The sequence below is a fragment of the Scomber japonicus genome, chromosome 16, assembly GCF_027409825.1.
Source record: "Scomber japonicus isolate fScoJap1 chromosome 16, fScoJap1.pri, whole genome shotgun sequence".
Lineage (NCBI taxonomy): Eukaryota > Metazoa > Chordata > Actinopteri > Scombriformes > Scombridae > Scomber > Scomber japonicus.
This window is the reverse complement of record NC_070593.1, coordinates 3,734,472-3,761,089: the sequence shown is the minus strand read 5'-3', so window position 1 is coordinate 3,761,089 and position 26,618 is coordinate 3,734,472. Positions and strand designations below refer to the sequence as shown.

Below are 26,618 nucleotides of genomic sequence, written 5' to 3'. Positions count from 1 at the left end.
TCTCTTCTCTTCTCTCTCTCTTCTCCTCTCCTGTCTCCTCTCCTCTCCTGTCTCCTCTCCTTTCCTCTCCTCTCCTCCTCTCCTCTCCTCTCCTCTTTCCCTCTCCTCTCCTCTCCTCTCCTCTCCTCTCCTCTCCTTTCCTCTCCTCTTCTCTCTTCTCCTCTCCCTCTCCTCTCCTCTCCTCTCCTCTCCTCTCCTCTCCTCTCCTCTCCCTCCCCCTCTCCTCTTCTCTTCTCTCAGCACAGTGTACACTGTCAGCCAGCCCTGTGCTGACAGTGACAGGCCGCATCTCTTTGATCTAAACTGATAAAATTAAATAAATATTGTTTTAATGTGTAACTATTGAAATGTTCACACAAGGGCTTTCATAAATTCCTACAGTGGTGCGGCACTGCTGCCTTTGCAAGTTAAAAGTTAATGACAGCGAGTTGAAGTGAGGAGGAGCAACATGTCTCCGGCTTGTCGTTCACTTTTGCATGCATGTGATGCAAAACATGAAAAATAACCCCCACTTTGCTGATTTAATCGTGTATTGGCAATCTAGAGCAATGTCAATCTACTATTCGACATTTAGAGGCAATCTCACAGCCTTAGTGTATATAAGTTTTGCTTTTAAGTAGGCTTTCTCTTACCTTTTTCATCCTGTATCGCTTTTCTTCTCCTGTTAGTTCAGTGTTGACTTGCTGATAGATGTTTGACACAGAAGAGTGTCATTCAGTCTCTCCATGCACACATGATTAATGCCATCCTAAACTAATTAAGCTAGTCAGAAATATGCAGGAATTGAAAGAAAAGAATCCAACAAAAGTTCTCCACTGAAAACAGATTTGCCTGTTTAGGGATTTGTGGTGAAACATTTTAACACTGTGGAGCATTCAGTGGGTTTTTTTTATGCTAATTTGGCAAAGTGTGATCCATTTGCACATAATAATTCACATGCAAACACACTACAAAAACATCTCACATCAACATCTCTTTCCTCCCGGTGTCAGGTGACAATAGACGAAGGTGAAAAGATGGAGGCTGTCCTGAGGGAGGCGTTTTCTCACCAGCAGTTCCTAACAGACTGTCTGACACCGCACCTGTTTGACAAACTGGGGAAAGAAGGTTCAGAAACTCTCAGAGAAGCAGACAGGCAGAAGACTATTCTCAGCAGCCACTTAAAGGTATTTAAATGAAACGTATTTGGAAATGAATGCATCACAGAATGTCTTATCAGTTTTGTGCATGTTGTATAAGAGATTGCTATTACACCTCTGTACTACTTAAAGTTTTATTCTTCCATTGAAGGAACTTGATGAAAGAGGAAAACAAAAACTCCCTTCGGACATTCAGTCCTCTTCTGATGTCGTTCATGGCAATCTAGAGGAGATGAAGACATCTGTGGTGGCACCTCCACGAAAAAACAAACGCTCACCTGAGAAGAAATGTCAACCACAGCAAAGCATTCCCATAACAGACCAATATAGTTCGTTTGAGGATGAGTCGGCAGTTTCAGCTGACTCCATACAAGCTGAGGCTAAAACATTAAAGCCTGAAGGGGCAGCAGCAGTCATGGAAGACATAAAAAGTACCAGTGCTGAACAAATCGAAATTGAGCCGCGTCCAGCTCAAGAATCTATCGCAGCGCAAAGTCATGACTACCCCGATTTTGGTCAAGGGCAACCTGAAACTGCTGTTGTGGAACAAAGTAAGATTCAACCACCCAAGAGAAAGTCAAAGAGTGCAGAAGTTTCTCCTAAACCTGCTGACACCGAGGCACCGCAGACGAAAGAGGAAGTTGAAGGTCTTGGTTCCAATGGTGAAAATAAAAGTGTTGTTACAAAAGAAACAAAGCTTGTACCAACCAGAAGAAAGTCAAAGAATAATGGCATTTCAACACCTTTAAAGCCAGTTGTTAGCCATGATACAGCTACTGGTGTGGAGTCTTCAAGTCCAGAAGTGGTGACAGGATCTACTGAAATTACTGTTGAACAAAAAGGTAAACTTTCACCACCCAAAAGGGCATCAAAGGGCTCGAAGAGTTCCCCAGAGCTTGCTACCAAGGAGGTTACAAAGACCATGAAAGAGCCTGAGAGTGGGAAAGCTTCTTCAACTACACAGGTCGTGACAGAAACTGTTATTGTGGAAGAAAGAAAGCCCTCGCCAACCAAAAGAAAATCAAAGAGCGTAAAAGCTTCTCCTGAAATTTCTAAAAAAGAGCCGACAGAAATAAAACAAGAACCAGAGAGTCAGAAGTCTTCTTCAACTGTGGATGTGGTCACAAAATCTGCTGAAATCACTGCTGTGGAAAAAGGTAAAATCTCACCAACCAAAAGAAGGTCGAAGGATTTGAAACCTTCCCCAGAGCTTGCTCCCAAAGAGGTGACAGAGGTCCTCAAAGAGCCTGACAGTCAAACTGAAAAAGCTGTTACAGAAGTAACAAAGCTGATACCGACCAGGAGGAAGTCAAAAGGTCCTGAGGTTGTCTCGGCTCTTAGTGGAGCCACTGATTTGGAGCCTAAGGAAGTTAAGAAAGAGCCTGAAAGTGAGAAACCATCTTCACCTACCAAGGCAGTAACTGAAGCTGCTATTGTAGAAGGAGTAAAGCTCTCGCCAACCAAAAGAAAGTCAAAAAGTAGTCCAAAGCCTTCCCCAAAAATGTCTTCCAAGGGGAAAGTTTCACCTGCAAAAATAAGGTCTGAGAGTCAAACTACAGTAGAAGGCATCAGTCCAATATGTGAGAAGAGTACTGTTAAAGCTAGTAGCATTGAAGCTATTCAGGAGCATCCAGAACAGAAAGTGGTCACAGTCATTCTAGATACATCTGAGGTTTCTTTACAAACAGCTGGTACCCCTCCACTGAAGGTTAGAGACACTATTAATATTAAGACCCCTGGATTGATAGAGGAAAGTGCCACATTTGTGCAACCACCGGTTAAAATCGATACTCCATCTCCCCAGGCTGAACCTTTGGAGTCTAAACCTGCACAATCTGAGTTAAAAGAGCCTAAAGAAAGAGCCAAAGAAGCCCCAGAACAACCCACTGCCAAGTCTACAAAGAGTCGCTCATGCACAGTGCCTCAAACACAACCTCTGACTGACTCTCAGTATGGAGCAAATTACATGGACAATTTATGGAGCAACACAAATGAGATTCAGAAGAGATATCTGGTTCTAGATATGCCTGGTATGGGAATTACCCAGACACAAGAGATAACGCCTAATCAGCCACAGACGGATAATATGGCTGAAAAAGACCCCACTCATCCAACCTCTTTTGGGTTAGCAGCAGTGGAGCCACATGAAGAAGAGACATTTACAGAAATAAGCTTATCTGAACAGACAAATATCCCCATCACGATACCAAAGGAGTCAAGATTAGATACACTTCAAATAGTGTCTGAAAACCAATATATGCTGCTATATAGTGCTGATGCCAAGCCATATGTGCCTGAGAGTCAGAAAGAGGAACAGGAACAGGAAAAACTACAACATGTTCCTCTCACAATGTCTACAGCGGCCGCCAGTGAAGAGATGCTTCAGGGTGTGGATTTACCACAGGTGAGACACGAGGGGAAGCTTCTTTAATTATTGTTTGTGTAGTGACTAAGCCCTTCTTTCTTCCTTCCTTCCTTCCTTCATTCCTTTGTTGCACATGGTTCAACAGAATAATATGCTAATGCATGCCAGATTATTTTCTGGTGTTAATTCTACTGATTTGTGTTCACTATAGGAGCTGGTGGTGTGCAGTGCAGATGAAAACGAAGATAACGAAGATGCAGCAGAGACCAGCGGTTTGCAGACTGAGGAAGACATTTCTGACATACCAGACTCTCAGATGACGGACATCTTCGTAGAGATCCAGATGCTCGCAGGGACGGGACCCAACAGTCATCTCATCGAGGTAGCGACTTCTGATACTACCACACAATTAGAAATGGTCACGTCTTATAATTAGGGAGGGGCTTGTGTTAGAAATATTATATGAGATTTGTACGATGAGCATTTATTTTACTCATTGCTGGTTTGAATCCTGTCACATTATCTTGTCTCCACTGTATATTAACTAGGAGTTTGGTTACATAGAGGGGTGTTGGAAAGGAAGGAAGGGAGGAAGAAGAAAGGAAAGTAGGAAGGAAGGATGGAAGGAAGGAAGGAAAGAAAGAGAGAAGGAGGGAGGGAGGGAGGGAGGGAGGGAGGGAGGAAGGAAGGACCGATGGAAGGAAGGAAGGGAGGAGGGAGGGAGGATAGAAGGGAGAGAGGAAGGGAGAAAAAGGAAAGAACGAAGGCAGGAAAGGAAGGTAGGACAGAGGAAGGAAAAAAGGAATGAGGAAGAGAGGGAGAAAGGAAGGGAGGAAGGAAGGAAGGAAGGAAGGAAAGAAAGAAGAGGGAGAAAGGAAGGAAGAAAGAAAGGAAGGAGGGAAGGAAGGAAAGATGGAGGGAGGAAGGAAGGAAGGAAGTATGGAGGGAGGGAGGGAGGAAGGAAGGACCGATGGAAGGGAGGAGGGAGGGAGGGAGGGAGGAAGGAAGGACCGATGGAAGGAAGGAAGGGAGGAGGGAGGGAGGATAGAAGGGAGAGAGGAAGGGAGGAAAGGAAAGAACGAAGGTAGGACAGAGGAAGGAAAAAAGGAATGAGGAAGAGAGGGAGAAAGGAAGGTAGGAAAGAAAGAAGAGGGAGAAAGGAAGGAAGAAAGAAAGGAAGGAGGGAAGGAAGGAAAGATGGAGGGAGGGAGGAAGGAAGGAAGGATGGAGGGAGGGAGGAAGGAAGGACCGATGGAAGGAAGGAAGGGAGGAGGGAGGGAGGATAGAAGGGAGAGAGGAAGGGAGAAAAAGGAAAGAACGAAGGCAGGAAAGGAAGGTAGGACAGAGGAAGGAAAAAAGGAATGAGGAAGAGAGGGAGAAAGGAAGGGAGGAAGGAAGGAAGGAAGGAAGGAAAGAAAGAAGAGGGAGAAAGGAAGGAAGAAAGAAAGGAAGGAGGGAAGGAAGGAAAGATGGAGGGAGGAAGGAAGGAAGGAAGTATGGAGGAAGGGAGGGAGGAAGGAAGGACCGATGGAAGGGAGGAGGGAGGGAGGGAGGGAGGAAGGAAGGACCGATGGAAGGAAGGAAGGGAGGAGGGAGGGAGGATAGAAGGGAGAGAGGAAGGGAGGAAAGGAAAGAACGAAGGTAGGACAGAGGAAGGAAAAAAGGAATGAGGAAGAGAGGGAGAAAGGAAGGGAGGAAAGAAAGAAGAGGGAGAAAGGAAGGAAGAAAGAAAGGAAGGAGGGAAGGAAGGAAAGATGGAGGGAGGAAGGAAGGAAGGAAGGATGGAGGGAGGGAGGGAGGGAGGAAGGGAGGGAGAGAACCCTTGACTCGAGGACAACAGGAGGGTTACGTTTCTTACGACTCTTCTCTTCTCAACTCTTCCTCTAAGGGTAAACCACTCGACGACTCTCCAGAGGCTCTGACAACATCCACCAAAGATCTGGATGATCAACTCAGCAGGCTGTTTTCTAAAGTCCTGAGCTGCAAGAATCGCCCAGTTGAACTCAAACCGAAGACAATGGCCCGGCAGGTGGAGGAGGCTCAGGTGAGACTCCAAATAATAGACTGCATGAAAAATCATTTATTGTTTCTACTGGATTTGTAGATACTGATGGAGTTGGATGTTGCATGTTGACTTGCTCATCAGTGCCAGTTTATTCTATTTGTGGATATATTGAAAACAAGCACAGAGTAGCTAAAAATAACTTTGCCCTTATGGTTGTAACTGTGGAAATCAATCTAGAAATATGAATTTAAAAAATCTCAACTAAAAATAACATTTGCAATAAAAACACATGCTTTAAATCATGTGTTAAAACTCATTTTCATTCAAGGGCCACATACTGCCTAATTTAATCTCAGGTCAATCTCAGATCATTAAAAAGAAGGAAGGAAGGAAGGAAGGAAGGAAGGAAGAAAAAGAAGACTTGAAAGAAGGAAGGAAGGAAGGACAGATGGAAGGAAAGAAGGAAGGAAGGACAGATGGAAGGAAAGAAGGGAGGAAGGAAGGACAGATGGAAGGAAAGAAGGGAGGAAGGAAGGACAGATGGAAGGAAAGAAGGGAGGAAGGACAGATAGAAAGAAGGAAGGAAGGAAGGAAAAGAAGGAGGTGAAGGAAGAGAAGACAGGAATGAAAGACAGGAAGGAAGTTAAGAAGGAAGGAAGGAAGGACTTGAAAGAAGGAAGGAAGGAAGGAAGGACAGATATAAGGAAAGAAGGAAGGAAGAAAAAGAAGTAGGAAAGGAAGGAAGGGAATTTGCAAGGAAGGGAGGAATAAGGAAAGTGGGCCGGATTGGATCCCTCAGCGGGCCAGATCTGGCCCACGGGCCGCATGTTTGACACCCCTGCTTTAAATCATTGTTCTGTGTTTACTTGGTCTTGCTGAGTACAGGCGTGTCGAGAGAACGCACAGGCCCAAGTGTTGTCGCTCTCCCAGCTGAGAGAAGCTGATGCTGAAAACACAGATGCTCTGGCGGATATGGAGGACCGGTGGAGAACTGCTGCTCAGGATGCAGCTGCCGTCATCCAGAGTAAAGAAGCTCAGCTGCAGCTGGTGACTGATTACTGCAGATTCACACAAGAAGCCAAGACTGCACTGAAGAAACTGACAGCAGGACTGGATGCTGTGAAAAAGTGAGTTGGTTTCCATTTACTTCCTGAACTAACGGTTGAGACTAAACATTATGTTGCATCATGTAAAATAATCTACAGTAATTTATGGGTCAACTACTAATATTGTTTTATCAAATGTGAAAACCAATTTCCTCATGGAACAATAAAGGCTATCTATCTATCTATATCTCCCTCTCTCTCCCTCCCTCCCTCCCTCCCTCCCTCATCTATCTATCTATCTATCTATCTCTCTCTCTCTCTCTCTCTATCTCTCTCTCTATCTCTCTCTCTATCTCTATCTCTATCTCTATCTCTATCTCTCTCTCTCTCTCTCTCTCTCTCTCTCTCTCTCTCTCTCTCTCTCTCTCTCTCTCTCTCTCTCTCTCTCTCTCTCTCTCTCTCTCTCTCCCAATCCTGTTTTTTTTTTGTTTTGTTTTTTATCTCTTTAATCTAGAAGTTGCACATCTGTTTCTGTAATGTTGGTTTGTCTTTGGCAATGTAAAAAATAAAGTAAATATTGTCGTACACTCAGCCTCATCAAATCTAATGTTTTGTACTCTTCTTTCAGGTCCCCAGCAGACAGCAGCTCTAAGGACGCAGAGCGATTGTGCTCCTTAAAGAAGAGTATGGAGGAGAACAGGACCGTGCTGGGGAAGTTGCTCATGACCTACACCAAGTTGTGCCCCCACCTCAGCTGGTCTGAGCGAGCGACTGCAGAGATTGAGCAGAAGAGCCTGCAGGAGGAGTGGAGGGACCTGGAAAGAGCTGTGCAGAAGACATTGCATCGCACAAATGTTCACTGTGATGAGATCAGCAGCCTTCTGTTGGTGATATCTCTTCTGCAGGAACACCTGAGAACAATCGGCAAAGACTTTGAAGCCAAATCTGTTCCTCGGTGGAGCTGCAAGAGAGCACAGCAGTTGATGGTGGCAAACTCAGAGGTTAAAGGTGCCCAGAGGAAATATGTCCATTTGCAGCAGCAGGCAGAGGGACTACTCCTCAGCTCACCGTGGGAGAAGGAAATAAAGGAGATACAACAGGAGCTCAAGAGGGTCAAAGAACAACTTAGCCACACAGAGGAACTAGTTTCCACCCATACTGTCAACAGCAGTAATCCTATCATGGACAAAATCATCATGGTGACGAAGGATGGCCTCGCCTGGGCTAAGCAGACTGAGAATGATATTGAAGGCATGAAAAGAACAGTGGCTCTTCTACCTGAGGAGGTTCACCGGCAGCTCAGAGATCTGAAGAAGCTGCAGTCTGAGGTTATAGTTAAAGAGGGCCAGCTGGAGGCACTGGTGGAGGAGGTGACAGAGCTCTTTCCACAGCTGGACCAGGTTGAGGAGGTGCCAATGGTGCGCTCCTCTCTTGAATCCCTGGAGGAACTGTCAAAGTCCACCAGTGAGAAACTAGCCACAGCTGTGATAGAGATAGAATCAGGTCTGCAGACCAGAGAAAAGCTGTCCGAGCAGATTGCTGATCTAGATTCTTGGGTTGAGGCTCATCTGCACAAAGAGGCCTCTAGGAGCACAGAGGGGGAGCCTAGGAGCCCTGCCGAACTTGATAGCAGAGCTCATCAGGTCCAGGAAGCATTGGATGAGGCTGAGAAGCAGGATGCTGCCTGTGAGGTACTTTTAATGAAGATTAAAGATATCGTCTCTGAGCTCAGTGTCACAGAGAACTGCCAGCTGTATGACAAGCTGAGCAACCTCAAGAGGAACATCAGAGCCGTCAGCAGGTACGAAAAGGCCAACAAAAAGGAGCTGCATGAAATCATTCAGGCTGTAGATTCAAGCAAGACAGACCTGGTCACAGTTGAAAAAAGCCTGAAGGAGATGTTAGAAGATCTGAATAAACTCAGGTACCCCATCACGAGAGAGTCCATGCAAGTTTTGGAGCAGTTCAAACACATGATTTTGGAACATAAGTCTAAAATTGACCTTCTGAAACCCTGGAGTCCTCAGGAAAAGACACAGGAACTGTACTCAGTCATTTCTGAAATTCACAGTAAAATGGTTACCCTGCAAAAGAAGGCGAGAGGTCATCAGATGTACCTGAACCTGAGGCAGTGCGTGGAGGATCTCAGGGACAGCGTTCAGGAGCAGGTCCATCAGAGCGGTGACGACAGCAGGGAGGCGGAGGAGAAATACAAGATCTGTCAGATGCTCTTCATCCAGTTTCCTCTGATCATGGGTCTGTGTGAAGAGGCTGGCTCCAGACTCCAGACGATCTCCGCTGACCTCGACCCCACGCAGCTGAATGCAGAGCAACAGAGACTCAAAGAAAGCGAGGTGAGCTTTAACACCTGGGAGATGACGCTGTACGATAACCTCAGCCTCATCGAGTGGAGTCTGCTGAAGGATCTGGATGTTGACTCAGAGATTACAGTCACGGAGGAGTTCCTGTTCATGATCCAGCAGGAGCTAGAGACTCCCCCTGCATTGGAGCCAAAAGAAACAGTGATTAATAAGAAATACAAGAAAATCATGTCTTTGAAGAAAACTGTGGAGTCGGTGATAAGAGCGTGGGAGGTTTTACAACAAAAGAAAGGCCACGAAGAAGAAATCGAATTCCAGGATCTGATGGAGATGAAGAATGCGTTGTGTTGTGAATGTGACTCCCAAATGGTAGGTTGAGTTTTCTGCTCTTTTTTTAATGTTGTTTTTGTCTCATTTGACTTCCTGGTTGCCAAAGGAAGATGATGTAATTGCTAACAAGTGCTCTTAATGACATTTTAGGAGAACATCTCCCAGGCCAGGGAGTGTTTGAGGAGCTACACCTGTGCTGTTAAACAAGCAGTCCAGTTCCTGAGGGACACCGAGCTCTTCCTGCTGCCGCCACAAGGCTCAGCCGGACTCTGCTCTGAACGGCTGGAGGAGATGCAGCAGGTCTTGGCCTTACTGGACCAACACTTCCAGCCTCATTTGGAACAGCTCCAGAGCAATGCGCCGCAGCATCCTTACTTTTGCCCTGAAGATGTAGAGAAGCTCCAAAAACATGTTCTGAGCCAGCTCCTGGTGAGGATGTCCACGCTCAAAGCAAAGGGTGAAATGCAACTGGACTCTTTCATCAGGTATTAAACTCACAGAAGAGTCTGATTCCTCAACTTCACATAAAGTCTGTGTAAAGTAAGAATAAATATGTGTTCTGAGTCTGACATACCACAGAAAAGTGTGTTGTTAACCACCCTGCCAAATTTGAATGATTAAAAAAATCGCCAAATATATGAAATTAGGCTTCAAAGTTGTGTAAAAATCAGCCTCTTTCTCTGCTACCAAACGCTGAAACCCCGCCCCCTAGGGAAGGAAGTAGGGAAGGAAGGACAGGAGGGAAAGGGAGGAAGGAAGGAAAGGGAGGAGGAAGGAAGGGAGAGAGGAAATGAGGGAGGGAGATAGGGAGTAAGGGAGGAAAGACGAAGAAGGAAGAAAGGACAGGAGGGAGGGAGGAAGGAAAGAGGGAGGGAGGGAAGGAAGGAAGGGGATGGAGGAAAGAAAGAGAGAAGGAGAGAGGGAGGACAGACAGAAGGAACAGTCAAAACAGACGGGGTCAATTTAACCCGGGAGGTCGACACGAAGGTTACATCGGATTCAGGTCACTTTTAACTGCAGTGTGAACGTAGCCTTAAGTATTGCCTGTACAGTAGGTGTTTTCTTCTTGTGCATTAAAATATCACATTTATGTCTTTCCAGGTGTGCAGAACATCACATCAAATACAATAAATGCAAAGAAAGAATCAGCCAGAGTGTGAAGAGTGCAGAGCAGAGCCTCTTACAGTTAATCTCTCAGAAGATCACCTGTCTGGACGACTGCACCGCCCAACACGCCAAGCTCAGAGTACGTATCAGACTCCTTCTCTACAAGACTCACCTGTACAGTATTTATCACCCTTAACCTTTAACCCCTAACCCTCATGACCCTCTTGTCTCTCTGATACAGGCTCTGTGTGAGGAGGTGGAGTCCTTGCAGAGGCGTCTGGACGAGCTGATGGAGTGGTGTCCGCAGCAGAGCTGTCGGGGAGGCAGAGAGATCGCCATGACAGCGGCGTGCAAACAAGTATCGAGACTGTGTCGCTGCATCCAGGAGCTGACGACCTGCAGCACTCAGAGGATTGCAGAGTGGAGCGATATATCCAACAGTGTAAGTTTTTACAGGTTTATTAACCTTTCTGTCGTCCTCCCGGGTCAAAGGTCAAATTGACCCCATCTGTTTTGACTGTTCCTTCTGTCTGTCCTTCCTCCCTCCTTCTCTCTTTCTTTCCTCCCTTCCTTCTTTCCTTCCTCCATCCCCTTTCTTCCTTGCTTCCTCTTTTCATTTCTCCCTCCCTCCCTCCTACCTTCCTTCTTTCCTCCGTCCTTCCTTCCTTCCTTCCTTCCTTCCTCCCTTCCTTTCTCCCTCCTGTCCTACCTTCCCTCTTTCCTTCCTTCCCTCCTTCCTCCCTCCCTTCCTTTCTTGACTAGAGGACAACAGGAGGGTTAACTTTACAAACAAACGAATAAATATCTGAGCAGCTGGTTTAATGAATGCATTTCATTTTAATTTCCATAGAAGTTTAGATAAAATTATTTAAAAGTGTCTTGAAAATGAATAGAATATTTTGCTGTTCCTTCCTCTCAGGTGGAGAAGGCGTCTGCTGTCCTGCAGCAGGTGGAGGAGGAGTTTCCTGATAACTCCAGACTGAAAGCCTCCATTGAGGAAGTGAATGACCTGCTGCTGTCCTGGGAACAGTATCAGGACAGACTGGACTGTGAACAATGCGCTCTGTCTGCTCTGGAGCTGCGTATCGCCAGGCTGCTGGGTGTCCCCGCCCACCTGGAGCAAGCCCCGCCCACTTCCTTCTGTCAGCAGCTACAGGCGATGCAGGGCAGGTACAACAGGTGAGACGCTGTTAAAACCTGCAGCTTATAACTTTATCTACTGTATCACTGTTAACTTTTATTTATATGCTTCTTAAAGTCTTTCTTCTTCTTCTTCTTCTTCTTCACCTCTTAAAGTCTTTCTTCTACTTCTTCTTCTTCTATGCCTCTTAAAGTCTTTCTTCTACTTCTTCTATGCCTCTTAAAGTCTTTCTTCTTCTTCTTCTTCTTCACCTCTTAAAGTTTTTCTTCTTCTTCTTCTTCTTCTTCTTCTTTTTCTTCTTCACCTCTTAAAGTCTTTCTTCTTCTTCTTCTTCTTCACCTCTTAAAGTCTTTCTTCTTCTTCTTCTTCTTCTTCTTCTTCTTCTTCTTCTTCTTCTTCTTCTATGCCTCTTAAAGTATTTCTTCTTCTTCTTCTTTTTCTTCTTCTTCTTCTTCTTTTTCTTTTCATATGCCTGTTAAAGTCTGTCTTGTTCTTCTTCTTCTTCTTCTATGCTTTTTAAAGTCTTTCTTAAAGTTGTGATCTTAAAGCATCATACAAGACAAGAAGCAGTTCATCAATTTTCATTTAAAAAAGACAAAGTTTAAAGTGCTGCTGTTTTATGAAAATATAAATACATCATAAAAATGTATGAAGCATGTTGCAGCACTTTTTTTTCCTGAGGTAACAAAAAATAAATAATTAGGCACAAAAACTCATTTACCCATAAGCCCTATCACCTGTTCTGCCTGACTGAGCAATCAGAGGGAAATGGGACAGACGTAGACTGCAGAGCCTCTGAAGTGCTTCTGTATTTAAATTTGATTACACTGACAGATCTTGAACTTTCTGCTTTGTGTTTTAATTTATGATTGTTATCCTTTATGAGAACTTTGACTTTCATGGATTTAAGGTAAGAAATAAAGTTGTTTAGTTATAGTGTGTATCTGTTAATGGTTAAAGTTTGATTTAAATATAATTACAGTGTAAGTATCTCTGCACTGAAATAAAGGATGTAGTGTAGATTAAACTTAAATATTATGTTGGTGTTTGTGTTTTTCCAAAGTCTGAAGCAGAGGAGCACGGAGGGTTTGGAGGCGGCCAAGCTGGAGATGGAGGAGAGAGAAAAGGTTCGGGACGAGCTGAACGGCATCCAGGTTTGGTTGGAGGCTGCAGACGGATTTCTGTCAGAGATGGAGCAGAGAAGCAGCACAGAGGAGCTACAGGTGGGATGATTCTCTCTTTAAGTTCTTAAGTCTTTAACCCTCCTGTTGTCCTTGAGAGGAAGAAGGAGGGAAGGGAGGGAGGAAGGAAGGAAGGGAGGAAGGAAGGAGAGGAGGGAGGAAGGAAGGAAGGGAGGGAGGAGGGAAGGCAAGAAAGAGAGAAGGAGGGAGGGAGGAAGGACAAACGGAAGGAAGGGAGGAGGGAAGGAGGATAGAAGGGAGGGAGGAAGGGAGGAAAGGAAGGAAGGTAGGACGGAGGGAGGGAGGAAAAAAGGAATGAGGGAGGGAGGAAAAAGAAAGAAGAAGGGAGGAAGGAAGGAAGAAAGGAAGGAAGGAGGCAAGGAAAGAAGGAGGGAGGGAGGAAGGAAGGAAAGAAGGAAGGAAGGAGAGAAGGAAGGGAGGAAGGAAGGACAGAAGGAAGGAAGAAAAGCAGATGGAGGAAGGAACATTATGAAACCCAGGAATTTACCACATTATTAATATTCAAAACAGGTGATGCAAATCTGATTTCAAAAGTGGAGTAATCACATCTTCTCATCTTATCTAAGCTTTTTAAAAAGTTCTGAATGAATGTGGAGAGATAATATGAAAGGTCTGAATCTAACGGTCGGCCTGGCTTCAGTCCCAGAGTTTACTGTTTGCTGTTTACTTCAATCAACCCACTAACCAGAGAATCACCACTCTGCCCTTTGTCCTGAAACATGAGCAGAGGCCAACCTCTCAGCATCCACTCCAGCTCTCTCTACTCTCTCTCTCTCTCTCTCTCTCTCTCTCTCTCTCTCTCTCTCTCTCTCTCTCTCTCTCTCTCTCTCTCTCTCTCTCTCTCTCACACACACACACACATTTTCCTTGTGTTGCTGAAAGACCTGAACAGCCCCCCCCATCTCCCCCCATCATCCCCATCCCTCCTCTTGTACCAGACACCTTTTGTTCCCTGTTGTAAGTGGATCTTCCAGGTGGCCTCTGTAGCCAAGTCACTGCAGAGACACACACACACACACACACACACACACACACACACACACACACACACACACACACACACACACACGATTGTACTGCTTTGTATACCTTAAACCTAAAACTAAGTCTTAACATTCAAACAGCTCTTGAGGTTTAAGGGCTAGATTTAATGTCCCCACTTTCCTAAAAATGTCCTCAGTTTCTATTTTTATATATATTCCTAATTTTTGTCCTTTTCTTGCTAAAATGACTTTTCAAAACTGTGCACACTTCCTTAAATTGTCCTCTCTTTACAAATGTACAGACTTTCCTTTAATGTTCTTACTTCCTAAAACATCCTAACTTTCCCAAACTCTCCTTTTCTTTCTAAAAAAATCCTTCATGCAAGCACAAATGTCCTCACACCCTCCAGCCTCCAAAAATATAATTCCTTCACTTTCCAAAAAATCTAGACTTATCTAAAACATCCTCTCTTGTCATCATTAGCAACGACTAAAATGCAAATTGGTCCTCACTAAGATAGAGATACAATAAACACACTCACATCTCTCTCTCTAAAAGAAACTGTCCCTCCCTCATCCCCTCGCTTCCTCTCCTCCTTTGTATCTCTCTCTCTCACACACACACACACACACACACACACACACACACACACACACACACACACACACACACTTCGTTCCTCATAGTGATAACAACACGCACCTCCCTCTGTAGCGGAGCATTGGACATTTTCAGACTCAGGTAGCGTCTCTCTGTCTTATCTCACTTTTTCTTTTTAACTTTTCTTTACACATTTTCTTCCTTAAACAGTTTTGTGTTTGTAAAGTAGAAAGTTCACTCTAACTGTTGTGGGAATGAAAGGACTTGAAGAAGTCGGCTGTGTTTGATGAAAGGAGCAAAAGGAGAGAACGAAACAAAAGACTGAGCGAGAGAGACGTAGATCAGATGGATTTACGTATGTTGCTGGTATCAAAAGGAAATGTGAATAATTTAATTTAATGATGAGAAATCCCCTTAAAAATTGATATTTGGTGTTTTGCAATGAATTCGTAATGTTTGCTGCAGAACTTAAAGCCTTAAAGTCACACATTTCTTCTCTGTGTGGTTTCAGGAGCTGCATAGTCAGCTGTGCAACCAGAAGGCTTTGCTGCAGGGCGTCATGGAGAACCTGAGGATGAAATACTCTGACATGTACACTCTGGTCCCGGTCGAGATGGAGGGACAAATACAGGAAGTCAAACAGGCGCTGCAGCAAGTAGAAGTGAAGGTACACAGTTTTTTTTTTTTAGTTTTAGCATGATTCGTTTAAGGTTAAAGGGCGAGTTCCCGATTTTTCAAGTGTGTATTAAATCAACTTGAACAGTGTCTCTTCTTCTGTGGTTTTTGATGTTGATTGGTCCATCAGGTGGCGGAGGCGGCGCAGAGGAGCGGACCCGTCCACAGACTCAACGTTAAGCTGTCTGAGATCCAGTCTGGTCTGAGCTCAGTACAGAACAGACTGAACCAGAGGAGTCCTAATGTGGCTGAAGCAAAGTTCACACAGAAGGTTGGTAGAGATGTGAAAGTGACGATGAGCAAAATCTGAAAAATGATTAATCAGATAGGAATTTGAGGGATAGAGCTTCCTTATAATGCTGTCATGTCTTAAAAAGCATGAAACAATATTTCAAACCTTTCTCCAATCTGCAAAAGCCTGGCTGTTATTTTAACCCTCCTGTTGTCCTCGAGTCAAGGAAGGAAGGGAGGGAGAAGGAAGGAAGGAAGGGAGGAAGGGAAGGAAGGAGGGAGGGAGGGAGGAAGGGAGGAAGGAAAGGAGGGAGGGAGGGAGGAAAAGAGGAAGGAAGGAAAGAAGGACAGAGGAGAGAAGGAGGGAAGGAAGGAAAGAAGGGAGGGAGGGAGGAAGGAAGGACAGAAGGAAGGAAGAAAAGGGGATGGAGGGAGGAAAGAAGGAAGGGAGGAAAGACAGGTAGAAAGGAAAAGAGGAAGAAGGAAAGAAGGACAGACCGAAGGAAGGGAGGAAAGAAGGAACATTAAAAACAGACAGGGTCAGTTTGACCCGGGAGGACGACAGGAAGGTTAAGGAATGGAGTGATTTATTAGTGATTTTTGGTATTGAGTCATTTGGAGAAACCATGAAAAGCATTTGACTCCATTCTGATATTTTTAGAAATCCACTTTAAATGGAAGAATTTGTTTTGTTCATCAATAGAACACCCTGTCTTCTACCAGAGCACATCAGGTCCTGCTGACTATCATGAGTCATTCTCTACCTGTGTAGTCTGTCCTTAACCATCCTGTTGTCCTTGTGTGAAGAAAGGAAGGGAGGAAATGAGGAAGAAGGAAGGGAGGAAGAAGGAAGGACAGAAGGGGGTAAGGAAGGGAGGAAGAAGGAAGGAAAGGAGGGGGTAATGAAGGACGGAAGGGAGGAAGAATGAAGGAAAGGAGGGAGGGAGGGATGAAGGAAGGGAGGTAGGAAAGGAAGGAAGGAAGGGAAAGGAAGAAGGAGGGAGAAAGGAAAAGAGGAAGGCAAGAAGCACTGGAAAGAAGGAAGAGAGGAAGGGAAGGAAGGCAGGAAGGAAGGAATGAAGTGGGATGGGGGAAGGAAGGGAGGAAAGAGAGAGGAAGGAAAGAAAGAGAGAAGGAGGGAGGGAGGAAGGACAAACGGAAGGAATGAAGTGGGATGGGGGAAGGAAGGGAGGAAAGAGAGAGGAAGGAAAGAAAGAGAGAAGGAGGGAGGGAGGAAGTACAAACGGAAGGAAGGAAGGGAGGAAAGAAGGAACAGTCAAAACAGACGGGGTCAATTTGACCCGGGAGGACGACAGGAAGGTTAAATGATTTTGTAAGGTTACAGTGAGCTCTTCTTTAAGCTTGCTCGTATCTGTCTACAGCGTGTGTGGGATGAGCTGGAAATGTGGCACTCGAGTCTGGCGGCGGTGGAGGCGGACGTGCAGGACTTGGAGAGGCCAGAGGAGACGCTGATGCTCACGGAGAGACTGGTGGAGGTGCAGCAGCTCTACTCGCATATGGCCAAACAGGCGGAGCAGAGGACGACTTTCCTCAGCAAGGTGAGAGAAACTTCAGTACCAACCAGGCAGGGAGCTCCGGTCCTCTGAAATGAGGCCAACCAGGAAGTAACTTAGAACTGCATTCTATCAAAAGGCCACCAGGGGGCGACCGTCTCTATACAAGTCAATGGAGAATTCACCAACTTCTCACTTGATTTCTAACCTCAGTAAACGTTTTCAAAATGTGTTTATGGTCTCAATCGCTAGTTTAAAGCCTTCTTCAATGCAGTATGATGTTCATTTGGGACATTTTGGCCTCCCTGATTTTATATTTGACGATAAAGCAGGGTATGCATTAGGGCGTGGCTACGTCCTGATTGACAGGTTGATTGACCAATGTCCTCGAGACCCAGCACTCGCAACCATAGCAACCTCCCCGCTACGCCCATGGCCCCGCCTCATGCCCATATAAGTAGAATCCGTGTTTTTATTTTTCCCAGCATGCACCTGAAATTTTCAAGATGGCGCTGCCTAGATTTGAAACTATTGGCTTCCGAGCAGCAGTCCACAAACCAATGGGTGACGTCATGAATGTTACGTCCATTTCTTTTATACAGTCTATGGTCCCAACCAGCCTTCTTTATCACGCTTTGTATTGTACCTTCCCAAATCCCTCTCTTGGGCCCTGAGCCCCTAACATACTATAATCAGGACATTTTAAAGTAAAGTTTGAAAAGCTTTTATGCAACATGTCACTGTAAGATTTCTTCATTTGGGTTTATGTTTATACTAATTATTGTTTTGTATCTCTGGTCAGATCCACACGTGGCTTCAGGAGCATCAGGAAATGATCAATTGCTCTAAAAGCTGGATGGCGGAGGCTCAGTCGTGGCTCGCTGCTCCGTGCACTTACACCACGGCCAAATGTCTGAGCAGCCACGTGCACGCTCTGCAGGTCGGTCCTCTCACTCTCTAAACTACTACACCATAATATGCTATGGCTTCAGTTACTTTTCAAGTAAATGTGATACAGTAAATGACAAGGTATATCCAGTTTTAGGCTTAAATGCTACTCTATGGATCTGCTTTTTGGAATAATAATAATCTAATTGACTTATAAATATATTCTATACATCAATAATATAATAAAAATGCCATATTTAGGCTCTGAGATCATTTACAACAATATCAGTTGCACAATCAATCTGAAGGGCCTTTTAATTATCGTTTGGTATAAATTCATTTCACAGTAATGGAAAAAGATCTCTGCACACGAAAATATGAGGAAGCTGCAACTCGACTGCACACTGACTCTCTTACTGCTGCAATATTTATTAAATTGCAGTTTTTCTGTCTTTTCAACCTTCATCAGTATGTAAATGTATGTCTATATCTATATATGTATAAGGTCCCTGCACACTTGAGAGATCTGCTAGAATAAATATTCAAGCTCTCATTGTTTTTATATACAAATACAATACCCAAGAATCAGTATCAAGAGTTTACATTTAGCTCTACCTTACCGAAAAATAAACCAAACATCATTTAATTCTGTCAAATCAAGTTTAAATCAACTCATTATAATTAAACATTGAGTCATCTTTGGCTCAGGGAGTAGAGCAGGTCGTCCTCTAATTGCGAGGTCGGCGGTTCGGTGGTTCGGTCCGCGTCACCTCCTGTCCTCATGTTCAAGTGTCGTTGGGAAAAGACAAAAAAAAACATCAAACTGCTCCTGATGGTCAGCCTGTGTGTGTGTGTGTGTGTGTGTGTGTGTGTGTGTGTGTGTGTGTGTGTGTGTGTGTGTGTTATGAATGGGAGGAAAATTGTAAAAGGTTTTGAATAAAAAGCACATAGACAGTAGTCAGTTTGATTGTCTAAATCATCCAACGTCGACAAACACACACACACACACACACACACACACACTGAAAACAAAGCTACCACTGTTGTCCATGAGTAGCTGTGACATCATCCGTTCCTCTCGTCTTTTGTTCCAGATGGTGTTGGATGACTCGGCACAGATCCGAACCACTCTGCAGAGTTTCAGCTCAATCCTGAGGGAAATGTCACAAGTTTGCGATGTCACGGCTCTGCAGGAACAGCTGGAGGAAGCCGATCAGCAAGTGAACGCCGTTCAGGAGAGCTTCACGGCTCCTCTGTCTCAGCTGGAGCACGCTGCTGATGTGAGTCTGAAATATTCATTTTACATTTTCTTCAGCGTAATTTCGACCTAGCGTCAAATAATAATAATAATAGTAATGATACATTTTATTTGTAAAGCAATTTTTTGACACTCAAAGGCGCTTTACAGAAGCATGGTTAAAAAAACACAGTGAACAATGAATTAAAATACATATATATATATATATATATATATATTGACTGATTTTCTGTTTTTTCTAGGAGGTGGAAGCCATTGAGAGTGAAGTCATGAGGATGGAGAGTGAAGTTGCAGAGATCCAGTCTTTATTATCTTCTCCAGAGACTTTGCCCAGCCCCAGAGAGGAAAGTCTTAAAGTGAGATGTGATAAAAGATAAATCTCTTGTTAACCTCTCATCGTGTGATTGTCTGAAATTATATGTGAAACTGATCAAGTGAGAATGTAAATGTAGGAAGTTTGCTTTAACCCTCCTGTTGTCCTTGAGTCAAGGAAGGAAGGGAGGAAAGGAGGAAGGAGCAAAGGTAGGAGGGAGGGAGGAAACAAGAAAGGAGGGAGGGAGAAAGGAAGGAAGGAAGGAAGGAAAGGAGAGAGGGAGGAAGGAAGGAGGGAAGCAAGGAAGGCAGGGAAAGAAAGAAGGGAGGTAGGAGGGAGGGACGAAACAAGAAAGGAGGGAGGGAGAAAGGAAAAGAGGAAGGAAGGAAAGGAGGGAGGGAGGAAGGAAGGAAGGATGGAAGCAAGGAAGGAAGGGAAAGAAAGAAGGAAGGTAGGAGGGAGGGACGAAACAAGAAGGAGGGAAGGAGGGAGAAAGGAAAAGAGGGAGGAAGGAAGAAGGAAGGAAAGGAGGTAGGGAGGAAACAAGATGGGGGGAGGGAGGGAGAAAGGAAAAGAGGAAGGAAAGGAAGGAAGAAGGAAGGAAAGGAGGGAAGAAGGAAGGAAGAGAGGGAGGGAGGAAGAAGGAAGGGAGGAAGGAAGGAAGGGTGGAAAGAAGGAACAGTCGAAACAGATGGGGTCAATTTGACCCGGGAGGACGACACGAAGGTTAAAACTGACCGATGCTTCCAGTTTGGTTTTATCATCTTTCATCATGTCCTGTTTTTCTGACCACTCTTTGTTTGTGTGCAGGTGGTTGAGCAGAGGATCCAGTCCATGAGGAGAACCATAGCGGAGATCCTGATATGTAAACCAGGCCTTTGTCTTCCAGAGAAGGCCGAAGAGACTCTGACTGTCTTTACTGTAGTCGATCAGCTTCAGACCGTGCTGCAGGAACTGGATAAGGTCAGTTTGTCAATCAACCAATTAATTAATTAGTTGGTGAGTCAGGTAGTTAGAGTAGAAGCAGCAGACTTTACTCTTGTATAAAATCCCAGCTGTGTTTATCCAGAAGCCTCGGACTCTGATCCAAGGCAAAGCTTTATCAGTCCAGAAATCAAACTCTCAGCCTTAAAAGTCTTTAAATTGACTTCAGAGGAAGCTGCTTAGAGATATTTGAGCATTGTCCCCCTTTTTTACTGATATTCAAGTAGTTTAACATAGAAGTAGTTTTCTTTTGATTTGGGATAAATGTGTCCACTTTCATATGTAAATTAACCCTCCTTAAGGAAGGAAGGGAAGAAGGAAGGAAAGGAGGGAGGATGGAAGGAAGGGAGGGAGGAAAGGAAGGTAGGATGGAAGGAAGGAAAGGAGGGAGGGAGGGAGGGAGGAAGGAAGAAGGAATGAAAGGAGGGAGGAAGGAAGGGGGGAAAGGAGGGAGAATGAGAGGGTGGAAGGAAGGAAGGGAGGAAGAAGGAAGGAAGGCAGGAGGGAAAGAGGAAAGAATGAATGAAGGAAGGAAGGAAAGAAAGGAGGGAGGAAGGAAGGAAGAAGGAATGAAAGGAGGGAGGAAGGAAGGAAAGAAGGAAGGAAAGGAGGGAGGGAGGAAGAAAGGAAGGGAGGAAGGAAGGAAAGGAGGGAGGAAGGGAGGAAAGGAAGGAAGGAAGGAAAGGAGGGAGGAACAGTCAAAACAGACGGGGTCAATTTGACCCGGGAGGACGACCTGAAGGTTAAAGCAGCAGTTAAATGGCTTCTATTCATATTAAAATAACAAATTACCAAACCTTATTTTTACGCCATAAATCATAATCTGCCAAAAGCACCTCGGTATGATGCTGAATACGTCCTACGCTCCTGAGATGTTTGAGTTATTTCAGTCTCCAGATCCCACACAGAGTTTATAAAGAAGGCTGTGTTCATGTTTGCTGCCTCGACTGTTTTAACAGAAATGTAAAAACTGCAGCTCTCCGTCTGATTGAATCATTTAAAATCTCAAAACTGTGTTCTCAGGTTCAGAGCCAGCGTTACTCATATATGTCTTTAGTAGTAGTAGTCAACAAGTACATTAGTTAAAGTCTGTGTAAAGTAAGAATAAATATGTGTTCTGAGTTTAACATACCACAGAAAAGTGTGTTGTTAACAACCCTGCCAAATTTGAATGATTAAAAAAATCGCCAAATATATGAAATTAGGCTTCAAAGTTGTGTAAAAATCAGCCTCTTTCTCTGCTACCAAACGCTGAAGCCCCGCCCCCTACCAAGTGTCACCTGTCAATCAAAATCAGCACCTCTACCAGAAACATGGACGCTAGGTCTGAGAGCTTTCTGCTGCTAACTCAGCTGCTAGCTTGGCGGCTAACTCTGCTGCTAGCTTGGCGGCTAACTCAGCTGCTAGCTCGGCCGCTAACTCAGCTGCTAGCTCGGTGGCTAACTCAGCTGCTAGCTCGGCAGCTAACTGGCTAACTGTAGACTGTAGTAGTAGTAGTGTGTGCTGAATGTATGTATACCTCTACAGCAGCAGGGGGCGGGTTTATGCTAATTTTCAGACCCGCCCACTAAATCCTTTTTACACCTTTTTTAGAAATAGATTTATGACCTATTTAATGTGTTTAGAAGAAAATGTCTGAATTCATTTTACGCTGTCTTTAAGTGGCTTACAATCCTTGATAGTCAATCTAAGATTATGTGCAGCCCTGTGGTAATTATGTCTAAATAAAATAGGAATTTAATCCATTTAATTTAAAGACTAATATACTGTTTTCTGTCTCTCAGAAGGGAGACACAGAACAGGGACAGATCAGGATAGTCCATGTTGAAGAGGACGTACTGAGGAGATCTGGAGCCACGCTGCTGACGGTGGGGCAGAGCTCACCTGAACAGAGGTTGGCATGGAAACCTGACAGTGTTCAGGTAAGGAAGCCGTTAACTGAAGCTCCTGGAAACTTACAACAGCGTCAATAAAAACTGAATCTTAACGTGAAACAGTGGAAATTTTAAATATCAAATACTGAAAAACATGATTGAATGCTCTGATGTGTGTTTGACAACCAAATTCACACCATTGTACTGTTTTTATGGTGTGAATTTGGTTGTCGACTGCTATTGCAAATCAAGACTTTCTAATCTAATCTGATCTAATCTGTATTAACAAACATGATTATTTCCCCTCTGCATGCTTAATACCACTAATGTTTTGTGGGTATGTGTTAAGCATAAACACAAATAGTTAATGTTTATTAGCAGTGAGATAAAGATTTTGCCACCATGTAAACTCTCTGTAACTGAGTTCATTATATGCACGTTGAGCTGAAAGCTTTGTGCAAACCCACTAAACTTTTTTATATATTTTAGGAGGGAAACTGTAGAATTATATGAATATATATATATAGAAAATTCCCATCTGATATAATGGTACTGCCATGAAAAGCATAAAAATGTTAACCCTCCTGTTGTCCTCGAGTCAAGGAAGGAAGGGAGGAAGAAGGAAGGAAAGGAGGGATGGACGGACGAACGCAGGGAGGGAGGGAGGGAGGGAGAGAGAGAGAGAGGGAGGGAGGGAGGGAGGGAGGAAGGAAGGAAGGAAGGAAGGAGGGAGGGAGGGAAGGAATGAAATAAGGAGGAAGGAAGGAAGGAGGAAGAAGGAAGGAAAGGAGGGAAGGAAGGAAATAAGGAGGGAAGGAAGGAAGGAAGGACGGAGGGAGAAAGGAAAAGAGGAAGGAAAGAAGGAAGAAAGGAAGGAAGGGGGAGGGAGGGAGGAAGGAAGGAAGGACAGAAGGAAGGGGGATGGTGGATGGTGGAAGGAAAGAAGGAAGGGAGGAGGGAGAAAGGAAAAGAGGAAGGCAGGAAAGAAAGAACAGTCAAAACAGATGGGGTCAATTTGACCCGGGAGGACGACACGAAGGTTAAAGGAAACATAATTTGCAGATTTATAGATCTAAGGCAGTTTTATCATAAAGGGCTGTTTTAGCTCCTGTCTCTTTAAGGCCCGCCTCCTGAGGAGCCCACTCTCTGTTCTGATTGGCTAATGACATGCTGATGTCATCTTGTCAGCAAGGCAGAAAAAATTTTTGCAAACGAAGCATTCAGATCAGATTAAAGGTGGCAGGGAGAATTTCTACATATGTTCAACATCATTACAGAATATAAACAATATATTTTAAAAAAAAAGCATTATATATCCCCTTTAAAAAATCAATTAAAAGAAATCTTCCCTAAAACTCGACCTGTTTCTTGACCGTTGGCTCAGTTTTTTTTGCTAAGATTGTTTTTTGGGGTTTTTTTTTTTTTGTATTTTAAAACTTTGGAGAGAGACTAAGTAGTTTTTTTGTCAAGTTTAAAAGTAAATAATGACACTAAAGCAGCAGCAGCAGCAGCAGCAATGACCAGGCTTCACAGCTCAGTGTCCCAGACGTACTTTCACCACATCCCGTCGTGTTTCCATGTCAACAGCAGGAGCATCAAGACGCGCTCCGAGCTAAAGGAGCCAGAAAGAAAAGAGCAAGTGTGGAGCGGAAAATGGACGAAGGTGGGGGAGGTGTTTTGTGGTGGTGACTCTGGGATACTTTCCTGGGTGTTTTTTTTTTTGTTTTTCGATGGGTGGAAAAAAAGGATCGAGAGCATTTTTCATCCATTTTTCTTTCTCTGTCCCTTAAAATGATTTTTGGTTTTTCTTCTTGGGGTTTCCTGTGACTCAATCAGCACGTTTACATGCAGCAAAAAAAAATGCGTAAGACCGGATCACTTGTCTGGGTATACATGCCGTTCAGAGAATCAGATAAATGGCCGGAGCATGGCTCTGTTACGCTATGTGGCGCTGTAGCCCTCTCATCAAAGAGCCACTTCCTGTTTACCTCAACAACAACAACAAACTGTCTGAACAAACTCGTCTTGCACCCATCCATAAATTTTAATGTAATCAATTCTTGCACTTGGTTGATCATGAACCGGGTCTCCTCGTCCATCCAGAAGGGTGTTGTTTGTGTTGTTGAAGCCATGTTGTTTAACGTTTCCCCCGGCAACAACACTACGTTGTTTAACGTTTCCCCTGGCAACCACACTACTAGTTAACTAGGGCTGTCAGAGTTAACGCGTTAATCGCGATTAGATTAATGCAATCCATAACGCGTTAATTTTTTTTAATCACATTTAAAAAAATTTGCAAGCCTTTTTGTCCCTTCTACTCCCCCGTAGACGGCTCCTCTAGCTGTAGCGCTATGCTTTGAAGTGGCCTCCTGCAGTAAACCTACCGCGCTGATGGAAAGTAAGAAAAGCTACTGGACTTTTGAACGGCTCGTTTAATTTTAAAACACTTCCAGACGCTTCAGTTGACAAGTCAAAAGTAAAATGCAACCTGTGTCAAACGGAATTTAACTACCACCGGAGTACGTGGAGTTTGAGTTAGCACCTCCACGCTAAACACCCAGGTGCAGCCAAGCCAGCCTCAGCTCCACCAAAGGACCATTTTGGAGTGTGGGAGTCGCAGCAGAGCCGTGATTGATTCCCAGTTAAGACACTCTGGTAAGAAATGCTTTACATTATGGGCTTAAAACTGCCTTCAAATGGAAAATAACAGGATTTTAAACATGCAATTCAAAACTCGATTAATCGCGATTAACTATGGAAATTCTGTGATTAATCTCGATTAAAAAAATTAATCGTTTGACAGCCCCGTAGTTAATATGACGTCACCAGAGGGAATTCTCGAGCATGTGCAGAATGCAAAATCCGATTTAGATACGATTGCAGAGTATACATGGAGTTAAAATGCCGACTATAGACAAATTATCTAGGTGTTCTTATCCAATTTTGAGATGTCCGTTATGGTCTGAAGTAGGTCCGATGTAGATCTGATGTACATCGGACTAAAGGTGTTTACAAGCATTTTAAAAGTCCAAACTATGTCTGATACGATCATAAATTTTTTGACTGTATGTAAACGTACTGATTGTTAACCAAACTGGATTTCATGGACATATTATAGGAGTTAATTAATTTACTGGTAATACACCTGAGACTACATGACTCATCCAACTATCTACTTCCTGGATGACTAAAACCATTTTTGACCTGGGTCACTCTGCTCTGAGTTCCTTCACCTTCCTCACCTCTGCTGCTACTGTATCTCTTTTATTGGAAAGCTTTTATGAACATTGATGTGTTTTATTATTCCAATGCTGACAGTTTATACAGGATTTGTGTCTAACTTCAATTTATTTGCCTCGGTTTTATGGTTTTATTATTATTATTATATTATCTCCTTCATTATACTCACCATATCAGCTGCCTGTTGCTTCTACTAAACCCTTTTCTGATCCCTTAATACAGGGGTGTCAAACATGCGGCCCGTGGGCCAGAACCGGCCCGCCCAGGGGTCCAATTCGGCCCACTTTCCTTCCTGTCTTTTTTCCTTCCTTCCTTCCTTCGTTCCTTCCTTCCTTCCTTCCTTCCTTCCTTCGTTCCTTCCTTCCTTCCTTCCTTCCTTCCTTCCTTTCTTCCTTACTTCCTTCTTTCCTTCCTTCTGTCCTTCCTCCCACCCTTCCATCTTTCTTCCTTCATTACTTTCTCCCTTTCGTCTTTCCTTCCTGTCTTCTTTTCCAACTTTTCCTTTCTTTTCTTCCTTCCTTCCTTCTTTCCTTCCTTCCTTCCTTCCTTCCTTACTTCCTTCTTTCCTTCCTTCTGTCCTTCCTCCCACCCTTCCATCTTTCTTCCTTCATTCCTTTCTCCCTTTCGTCTTTCCTTCCTGTCTTCTTTTCCAACTTTTCCTTTCTTTTCTTTCTTCCCTCCTCACTTTTATTCTTTCCTTCCCACCTTCCTTCCATTTGTCTTTATTCCCGTTCTGCCTTCCTTCATTTCCGTCCTTCCTTCCTTCCTTCTTTTCCTTCCTTTTGTCCTTCCTCCCTCCCTTCCATCCTCCTTCCTCCCTTCCTTCCTTCCTTCCTTCCTTCCTTCCTTCTTTTTCTTCCTTTTGTCCTTCCTCCCTCCCTTCCATCCTCCTTCCTCCCTCCCTCCCTCCCTCCCTTCCTTCCTTCCTTCTTTTCCTTCCTTTTGTCCTTTCTCCCTCCCTTCCTTCCATCTGTCTTTCTTTCCTTCCTTCCTTCCTCCCTCCCTCCCTCCTTTCCTCCCTCCCTCCTTCTTTCCTTCCTTCTTTCCTTCCTTCCTTCCTTCCTTCCTTCCTTCCTTACTTTCCTCTTTCCTTCCTTCTGTCCTTCCTCCCACCCTTCCATCTTTCTTCCTTCATTCCTTTCTCCCTTTCGTCTTTCCTTCCTGTCTTCTTTTCCAACTTTTCCTTTCTTTTCTTTCTTCCCTCCTCACTTTTATTCTTTCCTTCCCACCTTCCTTCCATTTGTCCTTCTTCCCGTTCTGCCTTCCTTCATTTCCGTCCTTCCTTCCTTCCTTCTTTTCCTTCCTTTTGTCCTTCCTCCCTCCCTTCCATCCTCCTTCCTCCCTCCCTCCCTTCCTTCCTTCCTTCCTTCCTTCCTTCCTTCTTTTTCTTCCTTTTGTCCT

General features: G+C 44.2%; 1 protein-coding gene across 1 annotated transcript in view; it reads right to left on the bottom strand.

Annotated features, from left to right (window-relative positions):
- Positions 1–26,618, bottom strand: part of syne2b (spectrin repeat containing, nuclear envelope 2b) — a 203,614-nt gene that overhangs the window by 138,169 nt on the left and 38,827 nt on the right. The gene's annotated exons all lie outside the window — the stretch shown is intronic.